Raw genomic sequence first — 16,403 nt, 5'->3', positions numbered from 1 at the left:
TAAAAATCAAGTACAAGTCAAATCAATTACAAAAATATTAAAACAATGATTTAAAATGTCCTTTAAGGTAAGACTTGTAATTTGACATTATTACAAAGTGCACATTTAAAAGTGATGAATTTTAAAAGAAATGATGTGTACTTTGCTAACTGGCATTTTAATTTCCCTAATATTATATTATTTGCAAGCACGTTGTTTTTACATGCACTTTAAAATAATAATAATACATATATATATATGCATTTGTCAAACCAATATTTAAAGGTTTCCTGGAGAAATCTTGCATCTCGTGTCAAAAATGACTGGCACACAACTCTGTCCAAAAAGCACTTTTACAGTTGGTTTACAGTTCGGTGAGAATGGTGATTTCAGTGGGTTGGGTTACACGTTACCCGTCTGTAAATGGAGAGGACAGGACACAGGTGCAGAGAATGTTCCAAATTATGCCTGGCAAGACTTGCGACAAGCCAAAATGAGCCACAACATCTGTCTATGCTGCTCGGCATCCGGCTGATCAGAAGTCAATTATAAAAACGTTAGCACCCCTGCAACGGTAAATCGCCCTCCATTAGGAATAATCATTGCTCAGCGCTTGAGTGTGTGGCACTAATTTAGTTTTGTGAGTGTGTGTTGAGATGGGAATGGGGTGAAGTGACAATGAGAAGGAGAGTGAGAGAATGCTTTAAGCAGTCATTTTCAATAGTCTGGACTCCCGTGAACCAAAACATTGACGATACACGCAAACCCACAGATCTGCCTTGTGTCTCTCATTACATTACGGTCTTAAAAAGGGGAGGAGAGTTGTGCTCTGTGCAGCATCGCCCATCTGACAGCCCACAAAAGAAAACATATTTAGATTGAATTAAATTGACAGCCTCTTGACATAAGAACTGATTTACAGAGCACAAGATATCACAGCTCAACCTCGCAATATATAGACTTTAAAGGAAAGCGCCCAGCGAAGACAGACAGGAATATGCTGTTCAAAGATTGGATTTTCTTTCTTTTTTATATCTACAAAGGAACATGCATACTCAAACACACACACACAAACGCTTCTTGGCATTCTCACACACACACACACACCGTCCATGATCAGGTTGCAAGAGTCGTGAGAAAATGAGAAGCGCTGTCAGTCAAACGGAGAAATGATGTGGGATCTGTCAGGCCTGCATATACTCAGAAATTGATTGGCAAAACTTTCATAGGGAAAAACTATAGCAAACCTTTGTCGAGTTTCTCATCTCAAGCACTCAATGAGAAAGCCTTTGGAGAGATATTGTGATCAGAGTTTTGCGAGGGGAAAGGACAGTGCACTAAAACGGTTAGTGCATTGACTCATGACCACAGAAACACCACAGCCTTGGAGAGAGACAACATACAGTATTTTGACATTATCCATTCCAACTGCTATATCCTGACATTGAATAGAACAATACTGAATACTGCATATAACTGTATAAACAGTGCTGGGTAATAACTGATTACATGTAATCTGGATTACATAATTAGATTACAAATATTATAAGTACCTGCAATTAGATTATATTACATTCAGACTATACTTTTTTATTGATTGCATATTCACACAATGGCAGTAATTATTCAGCCTAATTCTTTTTCACGCGTTACATTTTTCTTTCTAAATAAGCATATCGCATATACATTCAGAATGTATTCTAGTTCAGTTACTAACCAGGTGGCTATAATTACATCGAAAATTGAGAGGCAGGAATCATTTCACTTTTAAGGAGTGTTTTCTCAACATTGCTTATCGAATTAACTCTTGACGAAAACATTAATTATAATTTGAATTATCACTCGGTAGTTCATTTAACCATTGCTTTGTCTTTGGAAGGCATCTGTCTATCAAAACATTTTTATTATGGGGAATTATTTATGAAAGCATAAGATCCTCTTTTTAGAGCACTTTTTAGAGCACTCTACACTGACCTGCATCACCTGACTACTGCAGATTCATTTCGGCATTGATAGTGTTACTATTGAAATGCATAAATTCGAGAGGTATGGAAATACATATGATGACAGACAGGTAGGACATTGAACAATTGCATTCGGAATGAATGCAATGACTGGGCGAACACTTTATGGTCCTACCAACGCTATCTCATGACAAATTCGAACAAATTCATACAAGTTAGTAAAATGTGACTGATTCGTACGATTTGTCTAAACCCCAGTGGTGGTTAGGTTTAGGGGCGGGGTCAGAGGTAGATCATTTGTACGAATTGGGCAACTCATCACACACACAGACACAGACACAGATACACATACTTAAAGTAGACAAACAGTTGAAAAAGAAATCAGATGAGTATCATTACATTGGATATTGGGTCTTAAAGTGACAGCACCCTAAAAATACCTGCTGTTGTCTATACCATTAACTTTGACAAAGATTAATCTATATTAAATTCATACAGTGAACACTAGTGTTATTTTACATTTAATTATTACATTTCTGTACCTGAAATGAATACTATACAGTTAGACATTACTTTATTTGTAACTTTGTTATATTGTATTTATCTACGCTTGTAATTAGTAAATTTGTCCTAATATTTTTACTGACGGTTCACTTGCATTTAATAATGTTCAAACTTTATTAGTTAGGCAAGTCTTTGCCGGAGAACTTAGTGTGCTTTAAGTAATAAATGGAAAGCAAAGTTATCTGCACACCCCCAAAATATTTTTTTCCTTCTGATCCGTGACTCATAAACCGTAATATGATCTGAACCATGATGTGATATGATTGTGATCCGTTAAACCACAATTTTTTTATGATAATTGACTTGTTTTATTTAAAAATATATAATATAATGATTTTGTATTATTATTAACAAACCCCAGTTTGGGAAACACTGATAGAATGTAATATTTAATGCACTTCATTTTGTTGATAAAGAATGGAATGATATTTTCTATCTCTTTATATTTTTAGATCAATATGGAACAATATTATTGTTACGCTGAGGCAGGAATGAAGCAGAGAGAATCCAAATGCGAGCACTTTAATAATAATAAAAATGATGATACAAAAAGGCAATCCAGGGTAAACAAAGAAACTCAGAACAGGAACAAGGAGACAGCTACAAGCTACAACAAACAATGACCCAGAGGTATAAATACACAGACAAACAAGCTAAACAAGATAACAAGGGGGCGTGGCTAATCAGAAACACATGGGAACAATGATCAGACAATTAACAAGACACATGGCAAACAGGGAATCACATGACAGACAACAGCAAGGAACAAAACACAAAACCCACACGTGACAATTATCCTATTAAAATCAATGTGAAAAACGAGCTGAATGGTCAAAAGTAATCTAAAAGCAATCAAAAAGTATTCAAAAGATTATATTACCTAGAATGTGTAATGTAATCGATTATGTTACTAACTACAATTTGTCAACATTCTTCAAAATATCTTTTGTGACAGATGATGACAGAATATTAATTTTTGGGTGAACTATCCCTTTAAGGAAACAAATGCACTTTTACAGCATATTTCAAACGGAGACTTCAAATTGAAGAGAATTGCATAATTAAAACTGTAGCTAAATAATAATAAAAAAATTATAATAATACATACAAATTAAATAATAAATAAATAAATATAAATAAAACAAACCATATAGTAAATACCATCACACTATTAATATATTATGCTATAACAAAATGTTTTTATATACCGGTAACTAAATTATATTCCTGTGAAATTAATTGGCATTGGCAATGAAGGAGAAATTTTGCATGTCAATTGTCAAATAAGCTTGTTGATTTTGTTAATATTACAGAGCAACTGAAAATGGCATAAATCCCATGCTGCGTGGGACAAGCAAAAGAAAAAACAAAAGTCAAAACAGTTTCTGTGCCCATGCCCCACAATCTCTTAATCCGTCTATGCTTTTCTCAGAACGGCACAGCCTCCATCTTCAGGGCCACAGACAATAGAACGCCAATCAATAGAGCTGACATTGAAATGCAAGCAAACAGATTGAAGGTAAAGGATGTCATGGCAACAAGCATTACTGAGTCTCTAACTCGAAGGACAGTTCCATCAAAATGACTTCATTAGACAGCCTAACACTTTTATTTGCATGCATTTAATCCACACAAACAAAAAAAGAATCCACTTCAATACACTTCTTGCACTTATACTTCAAGTTGATGAAACGGCACATACAAGGAGATCTTAGAGAACTGTCTTAAACTTGACTATTTTATTTCGATATCAATGATTTAACATTGTCAGTTTATAAATCTAAAATATGGAAAAAGCTGGAGATTAGATGTAGATTATGTTTGCCAAATCTCAGAACAAGTACACACTTTCAAATTAAAAGCTTTTCAAAGTAAAATAAATATTTACAAAAGGCTTTTAAGACTCTAAAGGGGTAGTTCTCCCAAAAATAATTTACTCACCCTCGGAACACAAATGAAGATCTTTTTGATGAAATCTGAGAGCTTTCTGTCCCTCCATAGACAGCTACACAACTACTAATTTGATGCTTCAAAAAAATTATAAAGAAATCATAAAACATATGAATCGAGCGGTTTAGTCCAAATTTTGTGAAGAGAGACAACCGCTTTATATGATGAACAGGTTTTAATTTAGGCTTTTATTTATATATAAACATCATCAACTCACACATCAGTTGTGGTAAAAGGAAGCTCAAGGATTCTTGTTTGACGTGCGAAAACCAATGAGCATCATTCTCGTGTGTTACGCAGCGAAATTCAATCGGTTAATCATTCAAAGCAAACCAGTCTCTTTAGAAAATGTTGACCGTTCTATTCAGGATTAGTTTTACGATCTCTTTATAAACTTTTTTGAAGCGACAAAGTGGTAGTTTCGTCAATGGAGGGACAGAAATCTCTGATTTCAATAAAATATCTACATTTGTGTTTCAAAGACAAACGGTAGTCTTGAGGGTTTGGAAAGACATACACGAGGTTGAGTGATTGATGAAATTTTTTAGGCGAATTAAAATCATCATCTTTTTTTGTCCTGGGTGGAAAGGAAAAATTAATATAGTCCTAAAGAGAATTTGTAATCTCCTCTGACAGCTCAACAAATCCTCTTTTTGAACTGTTTACTGCAAACACAGTGACCCACCTGGTGGCATTGTATACCCATTTCCCCTGCACTTAAACAGCATGTTCCTGACACCTTTGAAAAACAAACCGCACCGCTTTCAGCTGGAGAGCTCACATTAGATTGGACATAATTTCAGAAAACACCATATTATCTGACCCTGGGAGAGGGAAGCAGGAAGTCTGTGCTGTGGATCAGTGTGTGTGTGTGTGTGTGTGTGTGTGTGTGTGTGCTGGGAGGGGTGTACTCTGGGGGGGATGGGGGGGTCTCTCTCTGCACTCGAGATGTGGAGATATGGAATGAGGCATTAATTGAGCTGCCTGCAGAGGGGAATAGCATAAGGAAGAGCTCATTAAAAATGATTATTAAAGAAACAAGCAGAGCAGCAGTGCTCAAGCATGGCCAAAACACTCATACAGAGGAGAAACAGCTTGTGCCGTTCTGCCACGAGGACATAACTTACACTAAATACGGAGCAAAAAGTCACACACTAAACAGGGTAGTCCAAAGACATGCACACAAGTCTTTTTAGTCAAATTAACTGTGAAATAGCGTGTATTAGGCAAACCTTCTGTGACAGAAATTATTCTTTATAGTAATTAAGCTGAAATATACAGAGAATCCAAAGTTCCTAAGTATTTTCATTTTCAGATGGTGCGTATAGTGGAGAATATCTCACTGTTCAAGTGAAATTAAGTTAACTCAACATTCCAGCTAATAAAAGACAACGTAGCCTATTGAACCCTTTGCGATGTCTAGTTGTGTTGCTATAGTTGTATAAAGCTTTTGCCATGTTTCTCAGTTCAACTGGCAAGAATGTTAATATTTTCCACTGTTAATCTATAAGTGAGCCTTCAAAGTATGTGCGTTTGCACTTTTAAACTGAACCCTACTCGTGAGCAGCCAAACAAAGTATACTTTAAAAAAATGTTTCACAAAATTGGAGAATACTTATTTTTTCTACACATTTCTGTCCATCAGGTTTTATATATATTCTTTTATATCCTCTATATAAAATGGTTGTGTTTGGGTTTGGAGGTAGGGTTAAGAGATCTACAATTTATCTATAAAATGATAAAAGGGCAATTATACAAATATTCTTATGATATAAAAGATTCTTAAATATTTAGTTTTTTTTAGCTATAAATACATAATAATGTTTAAATATTTTCAACATCTATCCAAACATGCAATAATGCACGCTTTGCACCGGAAAATTTTACTTCTCGATACCCGTATTAATAACGAGACCAGGCTGTTCAATATAAAACAAACAATATAATGAATTCAAAGATAAATGTTTTTAAGACTTACTGATTTACTCATTTAATTATCTTAAATTAAGGTCATTAAGAGCATTTAAAGTGACCAATTGCTCAAATATTCCAATCCTGTAATATCAGGCAAAGGGAGCAAAAAAGTGACTTCGAAAACAAACACTTGCATAGCACTGCAATTGAATGCCTTAAGTCTTAACATCAAAATCTCCAGATCGTTCTTTCCACTCTAATTAGGTTGCAGCACTTCATCCCCTGCTGGAACCAACAGACACAGGATTTACATGTCCACACAATTTATGACATAAAAATCACAACACTGAGCTAAAGCTGGAAGGTCTGCAGGAGCTAATATAAAGGGACTTTGAACCTTTATACAAACTCAATTTCTGAAAAGGGCAACATAGTTGGAGAATAGTGGGAAAATCTAATCCTATTGCTCTGAAACCACATTGGAAGTAGAATCTAGGGTAGAATAAGGATGAAGGTAATAGTGATGGCTGAGAGTCTGAAAAATCAGCACCCTCCACGGCTCAAGTCTGTGCTCTCCTCCTCTCTTTGACATGCCACGGCATGGGTTCCTTTATCAGATCAAACAGCTGACTAATCTGCTAATAGTCAGCGTGTGAGAGTCTATGTGTGTTTGAGAGGAAGAGACAGACAGCGAGAGGGCAAAGAGGAACATCTCTTTGAGTTTGTGGTTCTGTGTATTTAATCCGATGCCCTTCGTGCCATTACTCACTTCCTGTCCCACGAGCACAGAATCTTTTTCCATATATTACAAAAGAAAACACAGGACACAATCTCACACCAGCCTGAGGAGAGAAAATCCCAGGAGAAAAGACAAAACATGGGTGAAAATTGTTAATACTCTCATTTATGACATTTTCTTAATTAAGTTATAAGACTGCAAATCTATTTGGATGGTCACTGTTTTACATGGGGATATGCAAAAACATTTAACATCAACATTTACAGGTGCTAATCAGGGATTTTGTGCTCATTCAATTGTTTTTGACAAAAATCGTGGTCGGTTGGTAATTTAATTAACATCCAAATCAACATTTCTGAGTTTAGTTGTAGGAATTGGGCCAAAAATAATTAAAGATTTTTTAAGTGTTAAAGGGACAATGTGTAGGAATTTCTCCCATCTAGCAGTGAAATTGTATTTTGCATTCAAAAGAATCGTGTTGCAACTATGGTAGCCGTTATGTACCAAGAAGCTATGACGACATGTCTTCCAAGAGCACTTCATCGAGTTTTCTTTCGGGTGACGTTATTTCAAACAAACTGCAACTTGACACACAACGAACAAACGAATGTTACAGTATGAATCACAGACTGTAAAAAGCATCTCCGGTGGCTCGGAATAAGTATGATCCTGCATTAGGAAGTAGCGTGCAGTGCAGCCTTTCAAATTTGCCGGGACAGTGACAAGCGTCTCTCACTGATTTCCTTGTCCATTTCAGCTGGTTTTAGTCACGTGACGCTGGCTCTGAACGGAAACGCGTTGTGGAAACGCATTGAGGTAGGCTAGTGCTTTTTGTCCCTCTCTGCTATTATAGTTTTTCAAAATGGCGGAACGACATGGTAGCCTCCTTGGACTTACCCGTCCAATGTAAATAATGATAAGAAATTCTTCGCTTACGAGGTTAAGTCAGATCATTGGCAGAGGTAATTTTACACCAATGAGGACCTATTTATGAATAAAGACATGGATTTTAGCTAATAAAATACTTAAGGTACACTGTGTAGTTTAAGTATTTTATTAGCTAAAATCCATGTCTTTATTCATAAATAGGTCCTCATTGGTGTAAAATTACCTCTGCCAATTATCTGACTATCTCTGCCAATGATCTGGCAATATTTTGGCACTTTGTATTAATTTCAACAACATGATTAAGGTATTTTTTGCGTTAATGCGTTTCTAGTGTTGTTTCTAAATCCCATGCTGGAATGTTCATGTGTCTGCATAAGTGAAAATAAAAGTCTGAATTTGTCAGACCACATAACTCCTTAAACCCCTAATTTTTTAAATCATAGAGTTGAAATCTGCTACGGGGTAATAATGGAACAATTTTAAAAAGTTTTTTTTTTTTACTATTATTTACAACAGTATCTGAATTTCCATGGGTTTAAATAAAATATATTTTTTAAAAGAGACAACAACAACAACAAAACTTTGTGCATCAAAACCACTCATTTGATTTTCAGAAGTGAATGAATTTGCGACAGCTGAATGTAACATTTTTGACACGCCAAATATGCCTGTCCTTGAATAGAATTTATTTAAGCCACAAAATAAACAGCATTCCGTAAAGTAAGTATAATGAACTACGCAAAAAGCATTTTGAATGCCTCCAGCATATTTTATAATTACCCAAAAATCAAGCATAGGTCACCCATCATGCACGTTATTACGTCTATCAAAAACTTTGGCTGGCTGTCGGTTGGAATATTAGAACTAAAGCATCAACATAACACACTCATGGTCATCAATCACTTTAGTGAATATTTGCCGGCTAAGAAATAAATAATTATTACCTAACGACCCATGTAAAATTTGTACATGATTCGTTACATTCAACTACCCTTTTTTAGTAGATTTTGACTCAAATACAAAAGTATAATCTGATTTCTAAAGTTAAGTAAAAAAATATTTTAAAAATGAAATGATGCTTGCAAGAGATATTTATTCAGATGTGAAATAAATTATCACATCAACTTACTGTTTATTTTAAAAAAAAGTGTGATGTTCTATCAAACTATTAAAGAAAACAAAGACTGATTTGACTAGATTTGAACTATGACTGTTTTCTGCATAATAAATGCACCTGGCATGTTGCCATGTATCAGTACCTCGACATACGTACTGCTCATAGGAGCAGCATTAATGCTCAGAACATTAGAGAATTCAGCCCAGACTTTTTTCCAGAGGATTGTGGGGAAAAAAAATATTTCTATTTTGAACCATGAAATCACTGACAAGCACCTGTAACCCCATGTAAAATGGGGCTAGAGACTACACACTTTATTTGCTCACCCAATATAGTTTAGTTCATTTTTGAGTTTGAATAGGTATAACACTTCTACCATAGGGTACCTTAGTGGGCCTCTCTCATCACTGGACCCAGGACAACATTGTCTCCCTTATTTGACAAGACTATTAGCAGCATATTAACATTATTTGCTCATAGTAAGCAGACTATTATGAGATGTTCCTGATGTACTGTGAGTGACATGTTTAGAGACCCCTTTCGAAACGTCTTTCATGGTCACACTGGCTTCACAAACACAAGCTGCTATTACTGTGGATGGAGCTTCCGCACAATACAGCTCATAATGGCCAGTGCCAAGGACTGAGGTGGGCTGAAAAAAAAGGGTAAGGAAGAGAGCACATGTGGCGCGGTGACACAAAGAAGAATGCCACTTATAGATGTCAGCCCCTCCCTCGCTCACCCTCTCCGTCTTTCAGATCTCCATCCCCCTGTCTCTTGGTGGAAAAGGTTACTAAATGTCACTAGGGAAGTTTTCATCATCTTCAATGGCTGTGGGACCAAAGTATGTGAGAGATGGAACGGATAGTACTGGCACGTGTGAGAATGGAGAAGTCAGTGTCACTGCAACTAGACAGCTAATGCCTGGACCCTCTGTTCACAGGCACAATTGGGGAAAAGAAATCAGCTATCTGAGAGTCAGACTGTGCACCGCTGAAGAGCAGCACATCCAGGGCTCTGGGATCTCATAATGGAACATGGCCCCTCCACACACACACACAAGCTTTGTAGGGGCACTAAAACAAACAACATCCATAATCATCACGGACACACCAACTCTTTTTTTGCTTGTTTTTGATCAATCAAAATAAGGGGAAAAAAGGGAAGAAAAAATATGTTTCAAATCTTTTGCGTTCTCTCGCAAAATGTTTGCGTTCTCCCAATAAACTTTTGTGTTCTCTCGCAAAGATATTTGCATTCTCTCACAAAACCTGTTGTGAGCTTGGATAAACATTTCTCGTTTAATGTCCCGCCGGCAGTGTTTCATAGAGTTTGAACTTGGATTTAAATTTAAAGAAATGCGGTCAGTGCTTAATTCAAGGAGTTCATTAAAGTATAGGCAATATATTCACAGATTCGAATGTTCCTTTAGGGGCTCAGTACATCTGCAATTAAAGCAAAAGTGAATTAAAGGGGTCCTTATGCCTTTTTACAAAGTCTTTGAGGTGTACTAGAATATGCTTTCATGCTTGATTGTTCAAAAACGCATTGTTTTCGAAGAAGCCCCTCCTTCCAAAATACAAAATGTGCTGTGATTGGTTAGCTGGCTTTGCGAGCACAGGTCCATTCACAGGATGTTTCAGAATTGTATGTTATATACAGTACATTATAGATACGATGTTATTCACCATTTAATCATGATATTTTTCGGAAAACTATGGTAATAGTAATCGATCACAAAAACATAGTTAATTTTCCTAAGGGCATTAACACTAATGTTGGCTAGCAGGAGAGCGAAGAAACAACAACATAACATGACAAGACAATGCAACCACAAAAACTAAGACATACTTAAAAGTTGTGATCTAACAACAGATTGTCCCGACAAAGTGGAAACTGCTCCATTTCAGGAGATGCTTTTATGTGTAGCCTGCATTGTGGCTCTGGTAGCTGTTCTCCGTAAAATGTGCAGCGCACAAATAAACATCGGGATTATAATGTTCAGGAACAGTGTGAAAATAAATTAACCACTCTAAGTTCATCAGTCAAACAAATGAGTTGTGGGGGGGAAAAGTGTCTCTTTGACATAGCAGCAGCTCAGGCCTCATCCGCTTTTTTGCGTATTCCGTGAGCGGGGATTATTTAAATAAGGAACATTATGACTTCATTAAGCCCGGAAAAATCACGCTGTAGTCCAAACGAGCCGTCTGTTGTAGTTCTGGAAAAGTGGATTCTATTAAATAAATTATCTCCCTTTGAGCTTTGTAACCTTGCAGATCTTTTTTATGCTCAAACAGCAACATTACACCCTAACTTAGGTTGAAAAGGTGAAAAAGCATAATAGGACCCCTTTAAATTCCCTTCAAATGACTGCATCAGATCATAACCCTCTTGAAACAACGAGAAACACTACGTTTGAGCCCCACTTTCCTCTTATCCGCCCCTGTGCTGCTTTCTGTGGCGTAATTAGGACTTATCTAAAATACTTGGGTGGGCAGTCATACAATTATTCTCCTCTCTCCACATAAATATCCCCCTTCCCCCCGTCCATAGTCCTGCATTCATATTTGATGACTTGTAGATTTGCAGCCCTTTATAGTAATGACAAACTTGAGCCTGGTGACAGTTTAAGGGCTGCTAAAGAGCTCTTAGAAACGTGTCGGGAAATAAATGTAATATTCCAATGCTTTGTGTTTTCACTCCCGTCAAAACCAGTCATTCCTCCCAATTATGCCACCACCTATCCAGATCGTGCTCTCTGAAAAATCACTCCATTTCTTATTCTCACAAACTCATTCTGACATCTATAGACAGACAATTAGAAGAAGAAACAAACACAATACAGCACAGAGCAAATGACAATATATTTCCTGAAATGCTGACGTTTGAAAACAGCTTAACTCACACTCTTGTTTCTTAGGTGTGGTAGACGACAGACCAGGGTGTATGCACTCAAAATGCGACTAATTTGATTAAAGAGATAATTGCATTTTTTGTTTGTAAACAGAAAACACATTAACCTGCTAAAGTGAGTAGAACAGGACTTGTATAAACACGCTGTAGCCAAATGAAGAGCGCATAAACTAATTATGAGCATGATTAAAACCTCTCTCTCTCTTTCTCTCTCAGTTTAAGCATGCCTGTGTTGTTAATGGGAAGGGGATTAATTTGCACAATGATATCATTCCCAGAGATAATTTGTGACACTAACATTCAATTGTTCCCCATTAACGTAATAGGCCTTCTCGCCCACAAGTTGCAGAAGGCAAAAATAAAACACTGAGAGACACTGAACAACTAAACATCACTCAGATTGTTATAAGACTAGTGAAAAAAATTCTGAATCCCTCCTGAGATAACATAACATGACCATTTGAAATGGCTGTCAGTTCAAAAAAGTATGCAGCACCAAGACAAAAGACTAGACTATTTATAGTATACTTATAGTATTTCCTAAATAATTAAGAACATAAGCGAACACCCAAGCACATTTTCTACCAAAGGTCTCCAACTGATCAGCAGTTAACAAGTGTGGTGACATATTGTCTGGCTTTAAAATGTGACGCAGTCTGCTGAAACATCAGTTCCCCACATTTTAAATATTTAAAGTGTTTGGTCGTTTGGCAATATCATCAATATCCCTGCAGTTCACAATCTTATTTCCCCATGGAAAAATCTGGAGAAAGAATAAATCCCAAGCCATTAACCACATCATTCTTCATGAAACATTTTAAATGCATCCAACCCAGAAAATGTGTTAATCTATTATGATATGACGCAATTGACTTTGATCATTCATGCCCAATAATAGAAAGAGCAAAATCTTAGCCTCCGCAGAAATAAGCTAGTGCTTGTCAACAATGAATATGATTATCTTGCTATCCATTTATTTCACAATTTTATTTTCTAGTATTTGTTTAAAAAAAAGTAGGCTAACCTTTAAAAGACCCCATAAAATCGCCTGACAGCAAGCACAACATTCCTTATTGGTTATGAACCAATATGGTTTAGTCACAGTTATGAACCATGATTTGCAAATTGCTAGTTAGTGACAAGTGGTATTAGGGGGTGGGACATTGTTATTCTAGAGAGCATTCAATTGGACAAAAAAGAAGAAGAAGAATGTTCTTCTTCCCAGAAGAATAATGTTGCAAATTTTAAATGTGCTTATCAGCTAAAGTGAATTTAATTAAGAGATCTCAAAGGTAACATGGACTAAAAAACACAAAACTCTTATTTTGATTTCATGGGGATTTCAAGGCAGTCAACAGAAAAAGCAATATACTCCATAGGCGCCGATCCTCAAGCACCCACAGAAAAACACATGATATTCTTCATTAATTTTAACAAAGCAGAACAAAAACATCATGAGAACATCAATCGATTGGTGGATTCAATCGATTCATTTGGCAACTCATGAGTCGTCATGACAACACTCATGGAAATAATATGTGAATGAAGATGTGTCTTTGTTTGGTTGGTGATGAAACCTATTTGCAGAGTGTGTTTCTATTTGTTAACATTTGTTCAGAAACATTAGCTAATTAACGCCTATGATAGACTCAACAACAACCAAACACTTTCAATCTTTCACACAAGAGAAATAAAGCAGGGAGAAACAGAAACTCCTGGAATACATTACTTGACAAATGTCAAGATGTAGAGTTAAGATCCAACTAAAAGGTGATTTAGAACACTTCTAAGGCAAAAATGTCTCTTTTAAATAGTGCTTTGACACTCATTGAGATATAGTCATGATTTACCACCACACAGAGTACATAGTCTCTATCTATTATTGGATGTAAGCCTACTGGATCTCCCCCTTTTTCTTTTTTTTTAACAAAGCACGATTATTGGTCTGAAATATTCTCAAACCACTTCTCTGGATAAATAACACAGTAGCATCAAACTGGAAGCAAAAAACCCTGAACAGCATCAAGTGCTCATAAACCAAACCACCTGCAGCAGATGTTGATGATGCTGCCGCGTAATTATGAGAGTTGGTGTGACGTGAGCGCATAACCCCGATAAAGCAGATAAAATGATGTCAACATCTCTGTCACTCGCTCCTAAAGCACAAATCAAATTCAGCAGGCGGTTCATTTAATTTCAGAGACCGTTATAATTACTCCACTCCTGTTCGAGCATCACAGTTAAAGCAAACATCAGTTAAAAGTAAACATTCCTAATATGGTTCCTCATATGGCAATTAAAATTCAATCTGCAGTGTCTCACCGCTTCCTCTTTTAATTGCTGCTCTCTCTCACCTCTATTTTTGCCATAGCATTTAAAGTAGTAAGTACCACTGAGCTGTCCTCTAATTGCTTGTCACTGGGCATGATTTTAGGAGCTATATACTGAGATTGGCAAGGTTTACAAACATTGGGACTGAAGACGTTGTCCTTTGCCAAGAACCAATAAAGAATAATTTTGCGTCTGACCGAGAAGGATACAGATTACGCTCTACTCCTTTATTCAATTATCATGGCCTTCACTTAGCTTGATGAGCTATGACTTCGTTTTCTACAAAAATTATGATTGTCTAACAGGCCAAAGTGTGTTATGTTAGAACCCATTTATGTTTAAAGTAAAAAGTAAAAAGTCAAGTCAAGTAAAACGAATATTAAAGAAAAAATGTAGAATTTGAAATAAAATCAAAATGAAAAGAAATAGTTCTAACTCAACGGTCAGTTAGCCTATAGTCACAATAATGAGAAATAAAGCTGCGATTGTATAAATTGAGGAAAAACGAGCCTTGAATTAAAATTGTGGTGTGTGTTGCAACAAAATGTAATAAACAAAATGGCCGCCAAAACTAATAATTTAGGTAGCCTAACGTTAATGGCAAATGGCTTTTGAACAGGTTTGAGGATATTTAACCATGTCACGTAAACAACTTAATCCAACATAATTTATTGCTTATAGGCCTAATAATCGAACTGATTGTGTAGGCTACATTTCAACGTTGCCAATACCATCGTTGTGCCGTACTATACAGTGTATTTGAGCAGGCTACATTCTTCAGCCTGATCATTTTTCCAGTCACCTTTGCACTTTAACAAAACTACACCATCTTTTTTATTTCTTCGTGTATGTACCCACCTCAATCTCCCCCGCAATCAATCTTAAACAGGAACTCACTTGCAGGAGAGACACCATATGGCTGTTTTTCGTCGTTATGGGCCGCTGTCGCATCGTCGTAGTGAGCGAAGGCCGAAGTCTCCGGTAATCTAGTCAGAGCAGGAGAGATGGATGACGCGCCTTACTCCAGTCGACGAACCAAGCTCGCGCCCATGAGAGGCGCCTGGCTGGCACGTGCCACAGTAGGAAACATTTGGCGTGCTTCTCTCGCGACCTTTAGGCTACCCCACTGTCACTCGCCGACATAAATTAAAATGATTGACTTCATATGATATCCCGAATTTTATGACTGATTTAATAGTCTAATAAATGTTGGTCAGTTTTATGAGTTCATCATATAGTGCATCTTACTCAGATAAACAACATGTTATGAACTGACAGGAGTAGCCTAACTGTCTTCTATGAAGCCTATAGCTACTGGAGCTATAGGATCCAAGGACTCTAAAATGATCAACATCAAACCTTTACTGAAAAACTTGTCTTGCCTCCTGCCTTGATCATACCATTTTAGCAAATAGCCTAAAGGGCCTTAGTAGCCTATAATTCTAAATATGTCCACCTTCAGGTCCTGCCTGGTGTCTTTTTGATGTGAAATCTTTAATGATTGAAGGAATAATAAGTAAATGTAAGAATAGCCTAACTTTAATATAAATTAATATTTCAAGATTAACATTTACAGGAATGAAGCAACTTAGATTTAGGCTACTATTATTACCCGTACATTATTTTTTAGAAAGAAAAAAAAAGATGTATCAAATAGCCTATGATATAACAGGCTTTTGAGGAATCTCTGTCATCATTGTATTGCACTTAGGCCTATATGTTTCCCCCTACAATTAAAACTACAGAGCTTTGATGATACAACTAACCTTTTAAATATATATATTATATCTTAATAAGACATATTGGAATATATAGAGTGACAATTGATATTTACATCTATTTCATGTAAGTCTGTTATAGCCATATAAATAATGAATTGCATAGTTTTGCTCAGTAAACCTTTGCTTCAATAAACTCTTCCATTAAAAAAATGGGATTTTTCTGACTATTATGTCAGGCTTTGCCAGGGTAAGGGTTCTATAATGCAATATTCAAACAAATGGTATACTGAGCTTGAATCATAACTTCACAAATTAAAATTGCA

General features: G+C 36.3%; 1 long non-coding RNA gene across 3 annotated transcripts in view; it reads right to left on the bottom strand.

Moving 5' to 3' along the window:
• LOC307002856 overlaps positions 1 to 15,462 on the bottom strand; it is a 101,565-nt gene extending 86,103 nt beyond the window's left edge. For all 3 annotated transcript variants that reach the window (XR_013798565.1, XR_013798566.1, XR_013798567.1), the window contains exon 1: positions 15,257 to 15,462. This is a non-coding gene — a long non-coding RNA (uncharacterized lncRNA). The remainder of the gene's footprint in view (positions 1 to 15,256) is intronic.
• Between the last annotated feature and the right edge of the window lie 941 nt (positions 15,463 to 16,403).

Source organism: Phoxinus phoxinus, assembly GCF_949152265.1.
Source record: "Phoxinus phoxinus genome assembly, chromosome: 8".
Lineage (NCBI taxonomy): Eukaryota > Metazoa > Chordata > Actinopteri > Cypriniformes > Leuciscidae > Phoxinus > Phoxinus phoxinus.
This window is presented reverse-complemented; position numbering and strand designations above follow the sequence as displayed.